The sequence below is a fragment of the Nothobranchius furzeri genome, chromosome 16 (assembly GCF_043380555.1).
Source record: "Nothobranchius furzeri strain GRZ-AD chromosome 16, NfurGRZ-RIMD1, whole genome shotgun sequence".
In the NCBI taxonomy this organism is placed as follows: Eukaryota; Metazoa; Chordata; class Actinopteri; order Cyprinodontiformes; family Nothobranchiidae; genus Nothobranchius; species Nothobranchius furzeri.
In genome coordinates this window covers 56,733,476-56,756,340 of record NC_091756.1, presented here as the reverse complement: position 1 = coordinate 56,756,340, position 22,865 = coordinate 56,733,476, and the positions used below count along the sequence as shown (strand labels likewise).

The 22,865-nt window shown below is 40.3% G+C and overlaps 1 protein-coding gene across 4 annotated transcripts in view; it reads left to right on the top strand.

Annotated features, from left to right (window-relative positions):
* nlgn1 (neuroligin 1) overlaps positions 1–9,605 on the top strand; it is a 520,675-nt gene extending 511,070 nt beyond the window's left edge. For all 4 annotated transcript variants that reach the window (XM_054749775.2, XM_054749774.2, XM_054749773.2 and 1 more), the window contains one exon: positions 1–9,605. This exon is cut by the window's left edge and continues 2,112 nt beyond it. The gene's annotated coding sequence lies outside the window, so the exon portion shown is untranslated.
* The last annotated feature ends 13,260 nt before the right edge of the window (positions 9,606–22,865 follow it).

Below are 22,865 nucleotides of genomic sequence, written 5' to 3'. Positions count from 1 at the left end.
CGGTGACACCTTGGTGTTGAGAAGAAGACAGAAGGGTGAAACATGTGAAAAATGTAGTTGAAGAGTGAATCTCCGGGTGATTTCCTGATGATTTATCCAACAAAGCCCTGAACTGTAGAGCCTCTTAAACATGAATGCCTATACATGATTAATTCAAGATAAAAGCCAAGCACAGACGGATCACATGGGGTGGGAATGCACAGTAGGTGGCTGAGTGGAGGTGTCAGGATCAGGGTAGGTCAATCCCCATGATGCACTGTTTTATCTGGTTTTCATCATTAGTCAAGTCAGACCAACTTAGGAAGTACTTTGCCAGAAAGGAGAAACCCTACTGCTTCAACTTGAAGCCTTTCTGCTTTCTTCATACACAAACAGAGATGTGGTCGAGTCTTTTTGATTAGCCTTTTTTTTTTTTCAAAAACAATTATTGCACCAAATTGTTCAATTTAAAAATAGTCATTTAGGGGTTTGTTGGTCCATTGCTCCAAGTTCTTTGTGATTTTTATGTTATCCTGAATGCACAGCTCTAAGTATTTTGGGCTGTTTTTACTATCATATTGACATGAAAACTAAACCCTTTTAGTTTTCTTTCAAACATTCTGTGAAACTTTCATCTGAAACATGATCGGTTCACCCATCTGCCTCAGTGAATTCATCTGTGTTTATACATCATTAAGTGTTAGATTTCACTTTTTTTTAAATGCCCGAAATATTTCCATTGAATAGAATCAGAATTGACAAATTTTATTTTCAACTTCTAATTTCTCTACAAGGTATCTTTATTATTATTATTATTATTATTTTGCTTAGCAGTAAATTGATTCATGAATGGCACACCTGTTCAACAGGAATTGTTAATATGTTGATTAAATGTAAATGTTTGTGTGTGAGGTGTGTGGAACATGACAAACAAAACTCTGTTTTAGAAAACTGATGCACCACTTCACATTCAAACTGAATGAAGTACTGAACGGCTATAAGATCCTGCAACCACCGTAGTGAGAATCGGGTTAGTCGTAGGTTTTTTATCTCTTGGAAATCTGCATAAACAGGAGCTGAAATAATTTGGATCATTTAAACCTTAGCTTGTTGAATTTTCCTTTTTATCAGATCCAGGACCTTGGAGATTACACCGGTCTTGCCTAAAATCCTGATTTCTTTTTTATCTTAATCCCTCAGATTATCTTTTGACGAGCAGCCCATCAAAGACTTGCTTGGATATTTACATTCATTGACATTTTCATTAGTGATACCCACATTTTTGCATGCTGCTGTATGAATAAGGAAGCAGAGGGGCTTCTTACATCAGTTTAGACTCACAGTCACCTCCTTTCAGTTGATGTTGAAGAGCTATTGCTTCTTCTTCTTTTTTTTTTTTTTTTACCAGGGATTCTCATCCGTCTCATCTCTCTGCTCGAGCTGACAGCTTGGGCTGCTTAACAAAACGGCTCCCTGCACATCTGCACCATCTTCAGCAGACCGCCTTCTACAAGATGCCTGCTAACGTCTTTAGGTCAGTGAAGCCTCAGCATCTAACAGTGTTAGCCACTGAGAAGAAATGAGTCATCCAGCAAAGCAGACTGCAGTCAAATCCCGCAGCTTTGGAGGTTTGAGTCACTGCGGGGGCAAAGTGGTGAACTTCAAACACCCCGAGAAAGGAATGACAAGCTGCTGCTGCTGTTGTTGTTGACAAGCCTGTGTTTAGATATAGAAATATGTATGCTGGCATAGAAAGGTTGCTTGTTAAACGGAGATGGTTGGCCCTATTTTCCTCTCACTAAACCGTAGATGTGGGGAGGCCGCTGCTGTGAGGATACCCCATGCCCTCTTGGCTTTCTCACAATCACTGTGCAGTCATTTAAAAATAATGATTGTAGACCGCTGTTGTCCCATACACACCTGCAGAAGTCTAACTGGATGGTAGGGCGAAATCTTGTATGTCACAGAGAGTTTTTTTTAAATACTGTTTAAATTGAATAAACAAATGTTAATTGTTTGCTTTGATTTGTTGTTGTGAATGAGATGAATGTGATTGGGATTGTTTTGGGTTTTAAACAAAAGAAATACAGTATTCCTGGGCTAAAACAACAAATCACCTTCACAACCTTTTAAAGACTTTTTTTTTAATTACTGCAGAAAAAATTCGCCCATATCTGTTGGGATGGTATTGAAAATTCCCAGCTCAAGCATTACCTTTGCCCACATCTGTTTGATGAACGTCATCAAGCTTTCAAGCACACGCTAAGGATTAGGCTTTCCAAATATTTTGTTATCTGCTCAATATATTCCATTTGGGAGAAATTCTGCCATTGCCTGTGCCATGTCCTTGTGTTTATAATTCCACAAAGGAACTCCAATTGAAAAAATGTCAGAACAGACTCCAGCTGAAATCAACGAACCCCTCATTCACTCCCAGTGCAGAATGGATGTGGCCTAGTTCTCCTACGGCTTCTGGACGGACTGCTATTCATCACACCAACAGCGGTTTGTGTTTTGAACGTCTCTGGAACTCTGCTCTCACAAGAGCACCAAAGGATTAGAAATCTGACATTGTACATTTAATGATATATCCATAAAAACAACACGTACTACCTAGCAGCATAAATAATGGGACACATGTTTATATCTAAATATACTGCATGTTCTTCACTGTTCCTCGTCTCACTTGTGATTTCTGCAAAGACCAAGCTCACTGATAATCAGTTTTAGACTTGTTCTTTTAGAAATATGATGGGTCACTCTGAGTTTAACATGCATGCTAATTGTGAAAATAGTCTTCCACCCCTATTTTCAGCATTAGACACCGATAGACAGGAAACGCTCAGATTAGAAAAGCCAGTCACTTGCAGGTTCGCAATGCTAAATGAACATGCATGGCCTCACCCATCTTGGCTTCTGACGGGGAAACAGTTGTTGGTTTGGTGTCCAGGAAACAGCAGTTAAAGGGACTTTACAGGGTTTTGAATTTTTATGCTCGCGATTGCCCCCTCAGGCCAAAAGCGTAACGACAGCTTCAATAGTAGGCTCGTGCACGAGGCGCGCATGCTGTACGTGCACACTCCTTAACGAAAATAACAGCTGAGACAGTCGTCTGTGTGTGTGTGTGTGTGTGTGTGTGTGTGTGTAGCCCGGAGGACAGAGGACAGGAGAACGAGCAGCTAATTAATTAAATAATTTGGTTCTGTACCTTTCTCTTCAGCACAGCCGACAAAGGTTTATGATGGGTCAGTCTTCCTGCATGCTGAGATCATGCCCTTCCCTTGCTTGAAAAATTGTTCCAAAATGAAAGTTGAACCCACATCTTTTTTATCTGTGAATTCAATGCCTTTCGGCGAGTCTCAAATAAAAATTTGGGCATCTTACTGTAAAAAAATATAATTAATGTAAAAAATAAACTGAATAAACTATGTTCACATCCAGAATCAAACCCGGATCTTCCACACAAGAGTCCGCCTTCTTACTAGGTGAGCTATAGCACCAGTGATGTCTTCTGGATCTGTAATATTTATATCCTTGATGACAGCTGAAACAACGTTCAAAGAACGGTTCAGAGCTAAAATGACTATTTTGTTGCTAATTTGCAGGAAATATCTGGAGGAAAGTAGCTAAGGGTCCTCAGAAATGAAGCTAGGTTCATCACTAGGCGTTACGAACAGCGACAAAGTCGCTGAGTTGGTACTACCTCACCCTCTGCTGCTAAAGCTACTGATAGCAAATGCTACGGGCTATGCCTGAGCGTGAACACGCATGAAGCAGCCTGCTCTACCCGAGCATCTCTCTTTTTCTGTGATTTTACAGAAAAACCAGCAATCACAGTAAAAATGCCAGGGCTCATTCTACAGGACCAGGGCATTGCAGGAGAATGTATGAAGAAGAAATGTATTATTTCTATACATGTTTTGGCTGTCAAACTTCCATAATGTCCCTTTAAAGTCTTGGCTAGCAGAAGCTGTCTATTAGCATTAGCAACTCTACCAAACAGCAGAACTCCTTCAGGCTTGTGTTATTTGTGGAGAAAAAAATATCTACGTTGCAAAGCAGAGTCAGTGATAGTCACGTTGTTGTTAGCCTGTGAGAGAGGGGATCAGGAATGAAGAGTCCAAGGCCATTTTCAGCTCCCCACTCTTTTTCTAACTATGTTTATTCATTTAGGAGACGCCTTTATCCAAAGCGACTTACAATTTATAACCTATAGGGCATGTTGTGATCTGTGGGGGAAACCGGAATACCCGGAGGAAACCCACGCATGCATGGGGAGAACACGCAACTCCACGCAGAAAGGCCGCAGCCGAGCCGAGTTTCGAACCTGCAACCTTCGTGCTGCGAGGCAACAGTGCTAACCACTGCGCCACCATGCAGCCCACAACTACTTCCTGAAACAGGACCACAAGTGCTCCTTTCCACGTAGAGATCAGCTCACAAGATGCTCTTTTATTCTAGAGACCACTGCAAATGTAATGAGAACACAAGTGAACTTGGTCTTTAGTTTCATGATTAAGTTTAATCTGCATGCGGCATCCTGAAAAAATAGATTCCATATGAAAATTTGTTGGAGATCTGGATCTGGGTCTGCAACATACTGCAGCCGATGTGAATGCTCAGACTGGATTCTGATGTTTGGTCTATGTGGAAGCTCTACAGAAACCGAACTGCATCCATTCCACATTCGGTGTGAATGAGGTTTTAGAAGCCATCAGACAGTAAGTATCGAGAGAAAAAAGAACGTTACATTTTTAGACATTCTTTTTCAGAACAATACCTTAAGAAGTCTGTGAAGGTTCTCAGTCATCCAGGTCATTGTAGTCTAAGGAGCTTTGAAAGAAATGCGTCTGGACTTCTTTGAGTTGCTTGAAGACGTTTCACCTCTCATCCGAGTGGCTTCTTCAGTTCTAAGGTCAAATGGTGGAGAGTCCCAGATTCAAACCCAGTGGGAGTTTCCTCCCGAAGAGGGAGCAAAAGGCCCCCTGATGATCTTCTACATACATCTGGGACTCTCCACCATTTGACCTTAGAACTGAAGAAGCCTCTCGGATGAGAGGTGAAACGTCTTCAAGCAACTCAAAGAAGTCCAGACACTTTTCTTTCAAAGCTCCTTAGAATACCGTAAGAAACAAAACCTATTGCATTAACGTTACTACATACAAAACAGAGCTTTGTTGAATCTGTATGCCAACAGTACATCATTAACCAAGACTCAAACCCAAAAACCACTTCATCTCAAACAAATAAGTTGTTACATTTTTTTTTCAAAGTAAAACACACCAATAATACATTCTAGGGGTGGCCATAGTTCACCACAACCATCTGTTTCTTTCTAATACTAAACTAGGATTTAGTATTAGATCGCACAGAACAGCAAAGTACTACAAAAAAGTTCTTATTCTGCCAGTTTATTATTATACATTAATCACACACAAAGGGTTCAAAGGGGTCATGTATAACCTTTTCTTTTACTGTTATCCTTCAGACATAGTTACTATCCAACAGTGCAGAACTGAACATTTCAAGCTTAAATCCTACATATGCTTCTATAATGTTGCATTGCAAAAAAATAACACAACTTAGGCCCTGTCCACACGTAGCCGGGGATCTGCCAAAACGTAGATATTTTCCTAAGTTTTGGCCTGTCATCCACACGAAAACGGAGTTTTTTCACACGAAAATGGATCTTTTTAAAAACTCCGGCCAAAGTGAAGATCTGCGTTTTCTCCGTTTTGGGTGTCTGCGTGTGGACGGACAAAGCCGGAGTTTTAAGGTCCGCAACGTCACTTTCCACGACAAAAAAATGCTGACATCACGTGTGCGACCTGTGTTTACACTAGCCGGCATCATGGAAGCCTTCAGAGCTGCGCTCTGTCACTACCCGATCCATCAATTGCCCAAGCGTTTTCTGCTTGTTTGTTTTTGCAAGCGGAATTACTGCTCCTTGCGGAAGACCACAGATGAAGGACGAGGTTAAGAACGGGGGAAGTACTGCCGCCTACAGGTCTGGCATGTCCTTAACAACGTATTTATCCGGGTACGTGTGGACAGAGTTTGTTTTTAAAACGAGGTGGTGTGGATGCAAGTTTTTCGAGGGGCGGATATTCGTTTTCAAAAAACCCCGGCTACGTGTGGACTAGGCCTTAAATGATTTCTCAACGAATCTGAAAGTGATCCCTAGTGTTCATTTGGTCTCCCAAACCTGTGTTTTGATGATATAGAATAAAGAGCTTGGAAACAGTGCTTGGTAAAAGATTAGGATAAACTTTAACAAGCCTTTTAAAACTATTGTTGTAAAAATGCTGCTGGTGCTACATGACTGAGTCAGTGAGCTCCCTCTAAACACTAACCTTATCTTTTCACACATGCTTCACGGGGATTGGGGAGTACATTGTCAGCACTGGTCCAGGTCTAGCACTACTCTCCAGAGAAATTAGAACAGCACAACAGAGGGGCCATCCACTGAATTAAACATATAATTGCTGTGATGGGTAGATAGTCGAGCATCTGCAGGGCCATGCTAAGTAGCTGACAGCTCAGGATGGAACCTTGTTAAAAACTTGTTATGCGTTCAGTTTTCTGATTTGTAAGAGGAGAAAAATGCAAGTCAGTTGTCAAATAATGAAAGTGACAGAAATGCCGGTCAGCACCTGACATGTTTGACATTTTAAACCGAAATAGCTTGAAACTGTTGTGAATTTAAGGTGTGATGACAGTTGCTAACGAGATTTAGCTCGTCTGACCAAATAAAAATAGTCTAATTCTCACACAGAAAAGATGCTTCTGCTGGATGGTTGAAAACATAAAACCAAGCAAATAGAAAGGAAAAAAGGTGGGAGTAGATGTGCTGCAGTGACTAGAAATTAGGCTTTAGGGGAAAACAATAGACTGAGTATAGTGGAATGTGATTTAAAGAACGGCATCGAGGGTCCTAAAAAGAAGAGCTTGTTATCCAATCTAATCATAGTACTGAACACTAACACAAGCAGAACAGCGGAAAAGTGCTGTAAGATGGATTATATCTAAAACTGAAAGTCAGCTAGAGCTGACCTAAGCACGACTGATTGGAGTGTTGGATTTCTGCTTCATCCTCTACGTCATAAAGGCAGAAGAAAGATTTCTGAAAGCATAAGAAGACGGGAGGGAGGGGACCTCCCAGAAAAAGGACCTAGTGGCCCACCTTTGAAAACACTAAAGCATCTGCTCACTGTTTCATGTTGAATGATTAACAGCATCACAGGCTACTAAAGCATAGAGTGCTGCTCAACATTATTTACATAGAGTTGATTGTCTTACCATTTCTCAGTCGTAGGATCATTGACATTTTATGGTTTTGTGTTTGCTTTGAGGAAAGCTTTTATTTATTTTAGCCAACCAGCTATTTTGAATGATTTGCCTTTTGTGGCGGTAACTCTGTTAGAGATTCTGGAGACGCACGAGACACCATTTGGTTCAGTATCTTCTGCAAACTACAAGCGTAATTACCCAGGGAGCATCACACTTGCCTTTCTACCTCCTAAAACCCCTCTCTCTCTCTCTCTCTCTCTCTCTCTCTCTCTCTCTCTCTCTCTCTCTCGTTTTTTTGTGTGTTTTTTAACATTGCCTATTGTTTTTGTCGCTGTTTTGTCATGTGAGGATTACCCAGGTCTGCTGGTTTCAAAGGGCAAAGTTTTTAAAAAAAACAAGATCATATAAATGGAGGTGATGTCATCTTCACATACCTGACAAACATGTCACCTGAGTTTGTTGTGAGCACGAAATTGTGTAAAAATACAGCTCAACAGCACCTCTAGTGGTTCAGAAATCAACAAGGTACCTGTGATGTTGCTTATTTGTGACAATATTCATATCCATATTTAAATCTCTGCGTAATTGTTTCAATAAGGGCTAAGAACTGACTGACTAGGGCTAACAAACTTGTTTTGAGGAATATAATTTTGTTAAATGCGTATTTTATGTTAAATGTAAATAAATATCAGAACTATTAACACATATTTTGGTTGATATTTTCAAGTTTATTTAATTTATGATCACACTGATAGCAAATATTTCACATGGAGATAAAGAGGTTCTACCTTCCTTTCATAACTGAATGGATCATAGTTGGACTCAAACAGATCAACATTTCGTGGCCAAATGCAAAAACAACTGAAAGGTTTAACAGTTTTATCTGACATATACTTTTATGTACATTTGCTTTTATTTATTCATTTAAACATCCTGGGGAAAATAATACAAGTGATCTCCCAAAAGGTAATGCTCTTCATTCTTTACTGTTGACAGAAAACAGAATTGTCATCTACAGTCAGCCTAATATTAGAAATTAAAACATTTCCAATTTAGAACAATCTGAAATGATTAGATCAGTTATTGTAAATAAGTGGTGGAATTCACTAGCCGACACCGTGGTGGAAAATGAACAGGACCTTGGTTTTTGGGGCTTCAAATATAAAAATCTGACCAAATGAATACGATTTGGTAAGGACATAAATGTATTTGTATTTCTATGCTGTGACAGATTTACAAAGACCGGCATCACTTCTTGCTTCGAAGTAACTACACTTAAAAATGTCTCACCATTAAAAAACACCAACACACGTTTTTTTCCAATTTTCAGTGGATGAAAAAATGAGCTAATAATTTCTAGACCATAATACATCTTCCTTTAGTTTGTCAAGGATTTCTAACTATGTCAAAGACAATAAATATGTGTAGCATTAAAGAGTTTTTGTTTAATCGTTTAGTTGTAAAAGTTTAAAACACAGTGTTCCAAAAAGTTGCTGTTGTCATTGAGTACATTAATTAAAACTTTACATTAATGTAAATTTTCTGCTTTTTAATACATTTCATTGTAAGGATATAAGGCTGGTAAACATTGTAAAGGTTATTGTTTATTCCTTTGTGCCTAATTTATCTTTTTGTGTTATAATCTTGAATTATGGCTGTTTTTATAATTCAGCTTCTCCTCAATAACATTTGAAATTAGATTTATTTAACTCTGTGCAGCTATTTTACATGTTCACATGTAAAAGGCTGATGTAATAAAATCTGGAAATGTATGAGAAATGGGAAAGGCTCCCATCTGGTGTAATCTTCCATCCAATAAGAGTTTCCATCTTTTCTGAACAGGGATTCCAAATCAAAGCAGGCAGCTTTCATATTCTGTGGTCTTTCTGTTTTTAAATCCCAACATCTCTCGGTTTAAAGGAGCCGGTAGCTGAGGGACAGAGAATCCATAGCCAGAGCTGTTCAGAAACCTGGTTCTCGGGGAATGCTTCTCTTGTTGTGTGTAAATCTACTTTGACCACGGTCAACATTCAGCCCATCTTACAGTGAATGGAAAGGGAAGAACCAGCTCTATGAATGAATGTAAAGCAATGTGCCGTTTTCTGACCTCAAAATCGCAGCAGCAGCAGCAACAGTCAAACCTCAGATTTATCCTGAGAGGTTTTTGCAAACAGCATAAAACAGGCAGGTGGAATTGTTCTTCGAATGCCTCGTGAGATCGGGGTAAAAGTGAGCAGGTCTGGCATTTGTACTGTAGAATTTTTTTGTCATCTGTCTTTTTTCTGGTTAAATAGTCTTACTCTTCTGGAGCACAATAAATGATTTTAACATGCTGATTTGAGGTCTTATCTCTTAATTTTTCTTATTTTTTGGGGGGTGGGGGGGGGGGCTATGATAGCAAAATTACACAGTGAAATTAACAAAAAGTATTTTTAAATTGCATTTGGATGTAGAAAGTTTAGGTTTTTATTAGTAAAAACTGAGTTAAACAGTGTTAGAAGGCAAATTTAAGCTTATTTTGGATACATGTCGCTGACATGTAATCAAATTACAAATAAATAAGAAATTTTAATTTTGGGCAAAAGGAGTGCCTCAGATCTCCTTTTTGCCCAACATTCATGTAGATCCCTTGGCTGAAGAGCACCAGTGAGAGCACCAGAGAAAAATTTCTTACACCCATGCAGCACTTCCAGCATTTTTCTGTTTTCAAGAAATTTAAATATTTTGTCTATGACACATTATTTGGGTGCTGAAACTATCAAATAAAAACAATGGAATGGTAATCTACGGAGCCATTTGTCGGCCAGAAGATGAGAATTAGTGCCGCTATCTCGATGAGTTGTGTGTGGTGTCTAGCTATAGAGCTCCGGACCCCACGTGACTCTCAGTTAGTAGACGCCATATTGGCAGGTAAAAGAAGCTAAACAAACACGGATCTAACCATGAACGTGAACGGGATCGGCTTGGATTTTACTTCGTCTGAGTTTACTTCACACTTTAAAACCGAAGAAATCGTTTTATATAGTCAGAAATTAAATAGACTAAACATCTCCGACCCTTACCGTGCCCCTGGGATACTTTTTAAAAACGTCAGAAGCTGTCGGAGTGGACTTCTTACCGGACCTGGCCGGGGAACCCCTTGGGATTCCCCCGGAGGAGCTGGCTCAGGTGGCTGGGGAGAGGGAAGTCTGGGACTCTCGACGCTACTGCCCCCATAATCCGACTCCGGATACGCAGATGAAAATGGATGGACAAACAACAGATTTACACGTAAGTAGTTTAAATAGAGTGCTGTGCTGTTTGAATGTATAAACTGAACGCCAAGAGAAATCACTAGTCTGATTGTTTTCCGTGAATAAAATAAATATGTCAGGCAGGAGCGTCTCAGGATCTGTCTGAGATCTGTCTCTGTGAGACAGATAATAGCAACCCAAAGTGCTTTTTATGTGTGATATGACTATTGATGAACCATTGCTTAAAAATTAAATACATCTTAGCTGGTTAATTGCTGTGATCATAAAACACGTAAACGGCAGCACACAGAAATCACGAGGCAACATTTTACATGATGTTTACTTGTTGCTATGAGTAATAAGACAGAAAAAGCCACGCCAAAATAAGTTTAGGAAGCCCACTAAGAATCGTAATAAAAGCATTTAAAATAAATACCATACACAGTTGAGGAAACGTTGGTTTAAGTACCTGATATGAAGCGGTCGCTGCATAAGTGAAAACCTTTACTCTTGGGATCCCACAGTTTCATTTTAGCCGGTCACTAGCGTGTTTTATTACAATGATCCAACGTTTGCGGCGCTCCGGATCTTGGGGAATCCTGTAGATGGCTCATCCCTTATGTCGTCCGCGTCTGTTCTGCATCCTGGGACACAACAGGAATCTACCATATTTCCTGTCTGATTGAGTTTTCTGACAATAACAAATAGTCCAGCTGCGGGCTTCTACCTGCCAATATGGCGCCATTTCGATTTGAACCGTTGCATGCCGGGAGAAGTGACGTCAACTCCCGGAGCTCTATAGCCAGCATGACAGCATACCAGGAATATTTTAGTGGACACTAAACTCAGCAAAGTAGCCAAATGTTTTGCTTTCAACTATTATAAATGTCAGAACTGTACTTCAAACAATGTAGTATTATGTTTCATGAGTTTATATTTTACCATATTAGCTCATAAATAATTAAAAATGTCACATTTTCTTCTTGCTGGTTTGTTCCTGTATCATTTGAAATATTCTTAAAGAATGTACACTTTAAGAAGGAAAACTAATGGTAGTACATTTGTTAACAATGTAAAATGACAGAAACATTATCACTTTTATAACAGTAAATGGTAATCCTTTAGGCGCCTGTGAAAAGCATTTCCTAGTGAAACAACTTCTCATTAGGTTTGTTTTCTTACATAATGGTTTTACCAGTTTAAAGTATTTTAAGGGTAAAATATGTCAGATGAAAGTACTAAAATAGCCTTTTTTAAATTGAGTTTCAGATGGATAACACACCAGACACACAGTCTTAATGATGTGTAGCTTTCTGATGTAAACAGCAACCAGTGCTCAGAGTGTCTTCAGAGACTTTTCTATTGTTTCTATGGGAGTGGCTCACCATATTTGTAAAATCACAAAAATATTACTCTTTCGGAGAAAAGTTGGCCCTGTGGTTTAATTTAGTGCTTCTTCCTTTACCAGATGTTGAGAAAGTTAGAAAGAAAAAGACAACCAATTGGAGAAGAATGTTACTTTTTTTCTGAATGATGGTCTAATAATGATTTTGATCAAGCTAAGGCTTCATTTGAATTAAAATCATTTTAAAGTTGCTGGTGGTGGTTGGCAGCCTCGCCTCTGTCAGAGCGCCCCAGGGCAGCTATAGCTACATTGTAGCTCATCCCCACCAGGTTGTGGATCATCGACATATACATATACGAACAATGAGTTTCTACAGGCTCCAATAACACGTTTTTGAGGAGAAATGGGAGGTGGCCACCACCGCCATTTTGACCGTGTCACAGGTTCCGTCAAGCCCAGACAATTCCACAAAAGGGAAGAGGTGGAGCTGAGGGTGGCGCTGTAAGGCTAGGATCAAATGACGACACCTGGTCGAACTAGCTACAAGCTAACCTGAAGCTAATCCAAAGCTAACGCGGAGGTGGGAGCTAAGCTAATGGAGGTAGCTACCTAGCTACAACCGGAGCTAGCTCTGTGGAACACCAGCAACCTGAAGCTCACATGTAGTTTGATCATTCAGCCTTTACATTCATCCCTTTACAGTCACTTTTAGAGTATTTAGATTTTGCTATCCTCATTTAGCTTTTGGTTTAGTTGTTTCAGCCTTTAGGTTTTATTATCGTCTTGTTTTCGTTACTTTCTTTATTGTTTTATCTTGTTCAGTTATAGGTTCTCCTCCTCTTGTGTTTTGTATTAGCTCTCATTCCTCGGTCAGTTAGTCACACCTAAAAGCCCTCGTCATTAGCAATCATCTCACCTGTTCCTTTGTCTGTGTATTCACCACCCTGTCTACTTAAGACCAGCTCAGTCACAGTTCCTTGGTGGTTCCTCGTGTTCTCATGTTTATCCTTCTTCTGTTCCAGACCCAACACTAAAATAAAAAGACTTTTTTTTTTTACAGTGCCTGGCTGCCTACTGGACTTCTTCTCTCACCTGCATTTGGGTCCTTACCTCAAAAATCCACGACAAGCTGTCTGACCTAAATCATGGAACTGCCCCCCAGACCCCCTTTTCCAGGTTGATTAACCCTCACGTCACTGGTTCTATGCATCTCTAGCTCCTTCCGTACAGCACCTTTGAAGTTGAGCTTGAATTTCTGTCATCTTGCTTTAGCGTCATCAATGAACACATACTGTAGTACAGTAATTGTCAAGAATGTGGGCATTCAAAGCAAATGGGAGGTTATATACAAGCATTTGACTGGCGCAGCTGAAATGTGAATCCTGTTTTATTTTACAACAGACAACTGTGAATATGTATGCCACAGCTGAACAAGTACAACAACCAGTCAAAAATAGAAAAAAATCATGACTTCCAGTAAAACTGTCCTGGTGGGACACTTGAAATGTGTGGTAACTGAAATGCCATTCCTTTGAAGGGTCATCTATTCTAATCTGGCTTCAGGAAATGTGTCAGAGTGATTCAAATCCAAGAAACTGTGCTGGTGGTGGTCAAAGGGAGCTGTGGCATCAGTGTTCAGAAGTGCCTTTGGGGGTTGTAGAACCTTAGAAGGAGCTTACAATAGGGCCTGCACGACTTTATTCTTTTTAAAGTCGACAGTCAAGTAATGAAAGTCGAGTCGACTTTGACTAGTCGTTGATGACGTCATACGCCGGAAGCGGGGGGGGGGGGGGGGGGGGGGGTCGGTCGGTAGGTTCGCTGGAGTTTTTGACAATTAAAATTGCGCCCACATTTTCTAAGTTAACACATTTCTTTTAACAACGGTAGTTTCTGCATCCTACTTCAGTCCTCTGCCCCCTCCCCCTGCGCAGCAGCCGCAAACTCACTGATGCGCCTGCAGCCTTTCCTGCTGCTCTAAACATTAAAATAATTATTTCATTTTCTGTTCCTCACTTCTGATTACCTTCAATGGTGTCTGTTTGTTGCAACCACCAGGTACAAAAACTAACTTGTTTTTATTTGACTATTTTTCTGTCCTGCCTGTTTATTATCTTCCTGCATCTCCTCTCAATCCTAAAGAGAAACTGCTACCTGGGTTCATATATATTCACCTTATGAGTTACCTTTGAACTGCAGTTCTAAAAGATCTACCGACCACAAAAACAGCGGAGTGCCGCTGCTCGCCGGCCGACTACAACGGGACCGTTTTTGCTGCGGAGTTCGTGCCGGAGCGGAGCGGAGTGGAGATAATGGAATCTTGGGGGTGCGTCACCGGAGGACAACAGGTGATGCGCCTCGCTCCGCAGCAGCGAAATGCATCAGGCACAAATAACAGACAAAAAACATGAAAGTAAATGAGCCGACATGAACGATCGCGTGTTTAATTTGTTTTTGAGGTGGTGACACCTGATTTGGCGGTGCTCAGGACGCAATGTCTGGAGCGCACGTCAACGATCAGAGCTTTGCATGCACAAACTGGTTAAGGTTAGGATGGGGGTGAGGGGAAGGTTAAATTGCAAGAGGGAAAAGGTCACAGTTTGGTTAAATATCCGTTTTACCGCCGGTGTCAGTACCGCACAGCGCGTCGCCTCCGCCTCGATCCAGACGCGCAGGGGCTCATCACCTGCTGTCTTTTCCGAGGACTGCATCTTGTCAGTCATTATCACGTGACAGCGACTAGTTGATGACAGGCATAAAAAGTCACTACAGAGCCGTGAAGTCGACTAGTCGACTAGTTCGTACAACCCCTAGCTTACAAAAGCAGGCCATTTACCATAGGAATAAAGGAGGACCATGGTTCCTAAGGACAGCCTTTTGGAGCCATTCGAGGGCGTGCCCAGCAAGCAAGCCTTGACTACAGAGGTTTAGTCAGGCCCAGCCTCAAAAAGGCTATGAGAAACAATCTTCATGTTGGACCTCCACTTGCTGAGAGGATAAAAAGCCACATTTTTAGGTGAGTGGCAGGCAACGGGGGGTCAAGACCCCTCATGGGCATGCACATTTTTGAGATCGAGTCTGACTTAACTTACGCTAAATTTTACAGCCATGTAACAAAACTCATTATTAGAATCCATTATGATGATTCACATAACAGAAGAGGTTGCTAAGTCCTTAATTTCAGTGGACTTACATTGTCCTCCACAGGATAGCATCTCAGCCGGACTGTTCAAGGTTTTCCCGCCAGATTTACTTAAAAAAACTTTTCTATTTTCTTCTAATTATTCTCTTAAGTGTTGGTGCTGCTGTAACAAGCCAATTTCCCCACTGTGGGATAAATAAAGTCTATTCTGTTCTATTCTATTGTATTATTCAGAGGCATTTTATCATTTCATAGATAATGACAAATAGTATATTCCAAAAGATGGTTGAGTTCTACGATAATTAGAACTTCAGGGAGTAGGACTGGCACCCCTCAAATTGTATTCTGAAATGTTTAAGTTACTTTTTGATATGGCATGAAATTGTATTGAAATTTGAAGCAAGATGTGGTGAAATGTCCATGAGCTCACTACCTCCCGTACCTCTGTGTACAGATCACAGACACCAAAATACAAACTAAACAATACCACATATACGTATATACATATATATGTGTGTGTGTGTGTGTGTGTACATATATATATATATATATATATATATATATATATATATATATATTCCTTTTGTTTTTTACTACTACTGCCATATTTAAAGATTCTATATTTTATCTAAAACACCCAGAACAAAAAGTTTTGTTAAAGTATGAGTTTATCTCTGATGGGGCAGAAAATAGCACAGTAGGACCAAGTTCATGTAGCAGGATTTTTAAATTGTCAGACCATTTTGAAAACATGGGACACTCACATGGTGATACAAAATAATGTATTTAATACTTTTGCTCAACAACAGTGTGGCATCCAGCCGCAGAGCAAAAAATACACAGAGCACAGAGAGAGAGAGAGAGAGAGGAAGACCCAAAATGTAAACCAAACTGCATGCTGTGTTGGCCTCTGGAGAAATCTCTGTGTAATTTGTCAAAATCTGTCAAAAAAATACGTTTTGTAAAACAACATTCATCACATGAAATTTACATATGCTTTACATTTTGTTGAAGTCGTTTTGGCTATCGGTGCCTCCATCATTGCAGAAAATGGCTTCTGGACTTCCTCCTGATTTTCTTCTGGAGGTCATGGCTTCAAAGTCTTCCCAAAAGTATCTGGAAAACTGATTTGTTGGACACCACCATTGTAATCCATCCCATAGGTTTTGGAGAAAAGTGCAGTGTAGAGAAGACAACAATGAGAGTTTGTTTAAAAATAGCCTTTTATCTATGTACCTTTCAGGTCAAATCATTAGAAAATATTTTTGACATTACCAGTTACATTACAAGCTAAATGAACCTCAGGAAGACCTTGCATCCGCATGTACTGTTGCTTCAAAGAAACTATAGGCAATGCACTGAACAGCCAAGGCATCATTGCATGCTCACTACGCAAAACTCCATTGCTCAACAAAAAGCATTTTGAGGTTCAATTAAAGTATGCAAAACAGCATTTGGAGAAGCCTGTGGATTACTGAAAGACTGTGGTATGATCAGATGAAGGCAAACGGAACTTTTTGGTTGTCATCGTACACACCATGTTTGGAGAAGAAACGGCAGTGCCCACCACCCCAAGAAGACCAAACTAACAGTTAAGTACAGCAGTGGATGCATCATGGTGTGGGGCAGCTCTTCACCAAGGGGTGCTGGCAGACGTCATATTAATGAAGGCAGGATGAATGGAGAAATGTACTGGGACTTTCTGGACAAAAAACTGCTGCCATCTGCCAGAAAGCTGAAAACAAAAAGATACGACAATGATCCCAAACACAAGACCAAAGTTGCTTGAATGGCCCAGTCACCTGACCTAAATGCCATTACAAATCTATGGAAAGTACTGAAGATCAATGTTTACAAAAGGGACCCAAGGAACCTTCGAGATTTAAAGACTGGGCCAGAATCACTCCTGAGCACTGCACACGACTGGTCTCTCCATACAAGAGACATCTATAAGCTGTAATCACCAACAAAGGCTTTTTCTATAAAGTATTAAATAAAGTGTGTTCAGAACTTTTCCTCTGTGTCATTTCACTTTATTTATTAGGACTCAACTTGTTTACTTAAATGTTCTGATTTCTTTGGATGGATTCAATATTTGTCTTGATGGAAACATCTGGTGGAAATGTCATGTCAATAGCCCACTTAAGCCTGGTTTATGCTTCTCTGTCAGCTCCGCAAGGGACAGACACGCACGGATTGACGGAAGCGTTTGGCTCTCATACTTCTCCGTCTCCTGGAGAGTGTTGCAAAGCAATTGCCCGGCAGGACCACAGAGGGCGTAGAGCTGTTCTGTGGTATCCTGTCATGTATCGGTCCAAGATCGTGTGTTTATATTGTGTTTTTTGTGTATATAAGAGACTTTTAACACGGACATATTAGTCTCTCATTCTCCCACCGCTTCATGCGCTCCCCACCTCTTAACCCACGTTTCCTGTCCTTTCCGTCCACAAATAAAACGCTTGCTGCGCATCTTTTCACTCCTCCAGTCACGGCAGGATGAAACGTTCATATTTTTAGAGTTTTTTCGCGAGGTATTCTTCAAGCTTCTCTGTGTCTGTCGCTAGTTATCCTCGGCTCTCTTTGCAATGGCGGCGCTGTAAACAACAGCGGCGTCCTGACCAATCACAAGCTTGCGTAATCCGTTTCGTTCGACAGATGTTTAAAAAAGTGGGCTCGACTCCGTACGTACTTGCGTGCCTGCCGGAGCCCTACGCAAGGACGGATAATGGCGTTGCGTGTCTCCGCACTGACGCAGACGGAGAAGCAGAAATCAGGCTTTAGAAATACCCTTACTGATAAAAATGCGTCACACACTTAATCTCCCCTCTGTACATTCTATATGCTGATTTAATTTTGTATGCAATTAAAATCTTGTATGATTACCTTTATTTACTCTTCAGCTTAAACAGGAAATATGACTGTGGATCCGATCAGAATACACATATTCTACTAAGTTGGTATGAACAGCAGAAACAAAACACCACGATCACGATTGCAGGTGTTTAGAGGAGACCTCAAGGACACACATCTCTGGACTTCACCAAGAGGCCAGCTTGGGCTGAAAGTTCTGAAGATAAGGAAAACAACACCCCCCCCCCCCCCCACCCCCACCCCCAACTCTCCCTGAATTAGAGGAAGACCAGCAGCTGAGGAAACAGGAGGGTTTGGTGAATGGAGAGTGGTTGTTTACTGATCAGGTGAGTGGTACACTCCCAGGCTACTTGTTACTTTTTTCTACATTTTTATAATAATTCTTGGTAAAATACTAGAATATCTTTCACTCACGCTTCCTCGGTGCAATTTCAAACCTGACACATTCTTATGCAACAAACAAAATATGAGAGAGAAGTGAAAGGTGCATTAAAACATGTATGCACAGTGTCTTCACACCACTGCTGACAACAAACACTCAAATACACAAAGATTTTCATATGTGGTTTTCATTCTGATCCTGTCTCTGGACAGAGTCATGGTAAAAAGCAATAAGAGGTAGACAACTCATCAAATAAAAAGTTAAAGGAAAGAAACGTTGCTGCAACCGCAACTTCTTTAACGAAACAATATATTTTTGTTGCGTTGAAACTTTTAATTTCTCAGATGTCTCTGTGAGTAGAAAAAGAAAAAACTTAGAACATGAATCTTGTGAAATTAAAAAGCTAAATGTCCACCAAAGGTAAATGAATGGACCATGGATGAGGGCTGGAATGTAGATCCTTCACTAAAGCAGATTTTAATGGTTACGAGGGACTTGGTCATTTGCATGTAATGGAAGAAAACAAACTGTTACATATATTTTGTGTCATTTTCAATATTTTAGCCATGGTTTTGATAATGTTATGCACAATAAAATGATCTTAAAAGACAATGGCATTAAAGAGACAGTATAAACCTTGTGGAATTCAGTTGAGTACGGTGCTCCTTGCGTCATCCACACCAGTGCCCAGGACAGCTGGAGGACAATCAATAATCCAAACAGGGGAGCTGGAGCACTAATGGGCCATTCCCATCTGTACCGGGTCGGCCCGGGCCGGGTAGCCCCAGTCGGCCCCAGCCTGGCCCGGTTGATTCCACACATCCTTGCCTTAAGCCCATGTGGGCTGATTCTACCCACCAATCAGAGGCTTGCTCTAATGGAAGGTGTGAATTTGCTGTCAGCAGTGGGTGTGTTGGCCCTGGTCGGCCTGAAGCAGACCCCCTCGAGAAGAGGGCTGAGAATGAGCCTTGGTTGGCCCGGAAAAATACCAGGCCACCCAGATATGTAAACAACCTATGCTACCCGGCCCGGGCCGACCCGGTACAGATGGGAACGGCCCATTAGATGAGTAGTCTGATGAAGACTCACGTTGCATTGAAACGTTAGTGTGTGATTTTGCACCTATTCAAATGGAACTTTGCTCACCTGATGGCTCCAGCGCACTTGTTTCGACAATATAAACCTTGTTTTGTACAGTGATTTTAGATTTTAGCCTAAATGTGTCACAAATATTTTTTGTGTTCCTATAAAATTGTTTTAACTAGTGAAAAGGGCAACAATGGATAATGTTTCTCTTTGGGGTGATGGTGGCACAGGAGTTAAGTGCTCGCCCCATAATTGGAAGGTTGCAGGTTTGAGCCCCGCTCAGTTTGTCACTGTCATTGTGTCCTTGGGCAAGACAGTTAACCCACCTTGCCTGCTGGTGGTGGTCAGAGGGACCGGTGGCGCCTTTGTTAGGTAGCCTCGCCTCTGTCGGTGTGCCCCAGGGCAGCTGTGGCTACATCATAGCTTATCCCCACCAGCGTGTAAATGTGTGTGAATGACTTATTGTGTTGTAAAGCGCCTTGCGGGGTTCCAGGACTCTAGAATGCACCATATCCAGTAGAGGCCATTTACCATTTCAGAGCAGCGCTGATGGTACAGTAAATGTTAAGAACTGAGATCTACAATAGATCATGATTTAATATTGATTTATATTACATTATCATGTTTGTGTTCTCATTTGTTTTATCTCTGTATGTATATCTTTATCTTTTTATGTTTATATTGTAAATACTTATGGAATATCTTTTGTGGTTTAATTCAACCAATGAGATCGCTGTCAGCGACGCATAAAAGATGATGTGACAGAATAAACCAGGTGTTCCCTGATTGAGAAGCTAAGCAGTGATGTGGCTGTATTATTTCCTCCCTCAGCACGAAGGATGACTCTGCTAACAGTAAAAATAAAGCATATTTGTAAAACTTTATTAACAAGAAAATGTAGCGGCACATATGTACACAATATAATACATTTTTTGAAACTTGGTTAAATCAGTTTAGACCATAAGTGGTTTGCAACATAAATTAGTAAAAATTTTTAACTTTCATTGCAAACTTCTCAGATTATTTTAAATGACTTGAAGCTTCAAAAAACTGAAATGACATCAAACCTGATTGAATGCACAAATGCTCCATGATGCACAAAACTGTAAAAAAAAAATAAACATAAAAAATACCATGACGACATATTTGTTTTTCTTTTTGCCTTATCTTCCTATATTTTGAAAGTAAGCTCCTACTTGTGTTGAGTATTTTGAAGATGGATATTAAAGCATATAGTGGAAACACACTGAATGTTCAGAACAACACAACTGCACTGTTAGAACTGTGTGCACGCAACAGAAATAAGATAGCCAGTACAAAAGCATTCTGTGTTCATTATCTGGAGGTAATATTTGATCTATTTTCAAATATGTGATTCAGTTAAAAGAAATCGAACTGTTTCACCAAAACTTTGATTCTAGTGTAATATGTGAAACACAAGATCAGTTCAAATGACTTCTGGTTCATGCTTTCAGCACAAAGTAAAAATTATAAATGTTTGTTATATTTTTTCTCTTATTTTTAATAATAGGATATATAATTTAAATTAAATATTGCATGATGATTAGAATGTTTTGGGTTCAGCACTGAGTGATACTTGCTTTTATCTTTATAATCAGAATCCATTCATCTGGAACATTATGAAATTTCATTAATAAAAATGAAGTTAACAATGAATGTATAAACTTTAAGAATCATTTTTAAAATCACTAATCATTCAAATCAAACAAAATATTTATATTATTCTGTGGTTTTTGCAGAAGTTATGTGAAGAAGAAACAATCTTTTATATAGCGCCTCTCAAGATAAAATCATGAGAACCTTCACAAGAAAGAAAATTAAAAATAAAAAAAGTTTGAAATATCATAAAGATGGTAAAAGTAAAAATTGTGATTAAAAAAGTGAGAAAATGAAAAAGAAAATAAATAAGAAAAGATTATCAGTGGATCCCGGGAAAGGCAGAATTGGTAGAATTGGTTGTGTAACACAAACAGATATTTTGAATTATTTCACAGTGCGAGCTGTTTCATGAAGTGGTGGGTTCAGTGTGGGTTATTTATATATATAGCATAGAGGCTAATTCTGTGTCTTTCTGGGCCTCATTCAAAGCCCTCAGGGGCCTTCTGTGGTTTAGGGATAGTAAATGCTGCGTTTTGTATCCTCTTATCTTAATTGTCACACAAATAAATTGTAAGCTCTCTCTCTCTCTCTTTAACACGCACGCGAGCAGACAACACACACACACACACACACACACACACACACACACACACACACACACACACACACACACACACACACACACACACACACACACACACACACACACACACAAAGGGAGGTAAAAGAAAACTGGCATTTTGTTTTAGTACTAATTGGAAATCAATCAGAATTCATCCGTCTCGGAAAACTGTGACATTTCCCGCTCTTTGCCAATGATTAGAAACAAATTATGCCAGAGACTGACATTTGGAGAGCAGGTGGTTGTTTGGAGTAGAGTGTGAAAGATCAACAGAGCATGCATTTATGCTCTGTCACTGACGTGTGTGTGTGTGTGTGTGTGTGTGTGTGTGTGTGTGTGTGTGTGTGTGTGTGTGTGTGGTTGCGTGGGAGAACATGTATCTGCCTGACCAAGGGCACACACTACTGTGGGCTGCTCAGAGGGCCCTGTAGGAATAACTTGATAAGGGGCTTATTTACCATAATAATGCATCTCATCTCTTCACATCAAACACTCCTGCCTGGTCTGATAACCCACTCTTTAATTTGGCACAACTGTTTGATGTGCGTTCCAGGGGCCATCATCACAGGCAGCACAAAAGTTAGGTAATTGTTGTGTACTCTAGCGGTGTTTTGAAAAAAGAAAAGTTACATAATGTTGCACCAATACTGCAAAGCATGAGGAGGTTTTCAGATACTGAATGTGACAAGTGAAAAAGACGAATGTATTTTCTTGAGAGGCTACATGTTTTTCACAACATCCACACGTGAAATATAGCCTTAAAGAGCAAATTGCAGCCAAAATTTTTGTTCTAATTCATATAAAATGCTGTCCAAAAAATCCTATTTGAAATGTTTATCGTGGATATTTAATTCCAAAATACATAACAGCAGCTTCTCTAGTAAAAAGTGGCCTTTCTCAGCAAAGCTTCTACAAAGGCTCTTTTTTTCTAAATCTGAACCTCTGACGTAACCAAAGGGAGTTAGAAGCTATGCTGCCTCAGCTCAGTGTGGAGAGTGGCTAGTTTTAGGGTAGAGAGGTCTTGTTATCCCGTCAGTGTGTGTTCACTAGTGTTGGATTGTCTTCATGTTGATCAAATCAAATCAAAGATACTTTATTATTCCCAGAGGGAAATAAACTATAGTGTGTGAAGGCTGTACCAACTCCAGCCTGTCTGGACATTGAGTCCACAGGTTTCCAGTTAAGAGAAACAACGCCTCCATCTCCGTGCCTGAGGGCGTTTCTGCAGCTGAAAGACGGACTTCTGTAGCCCACATCGGTCGGTACCGGGACAGAGAGGTCCGCGCTGGGCTCTGGAG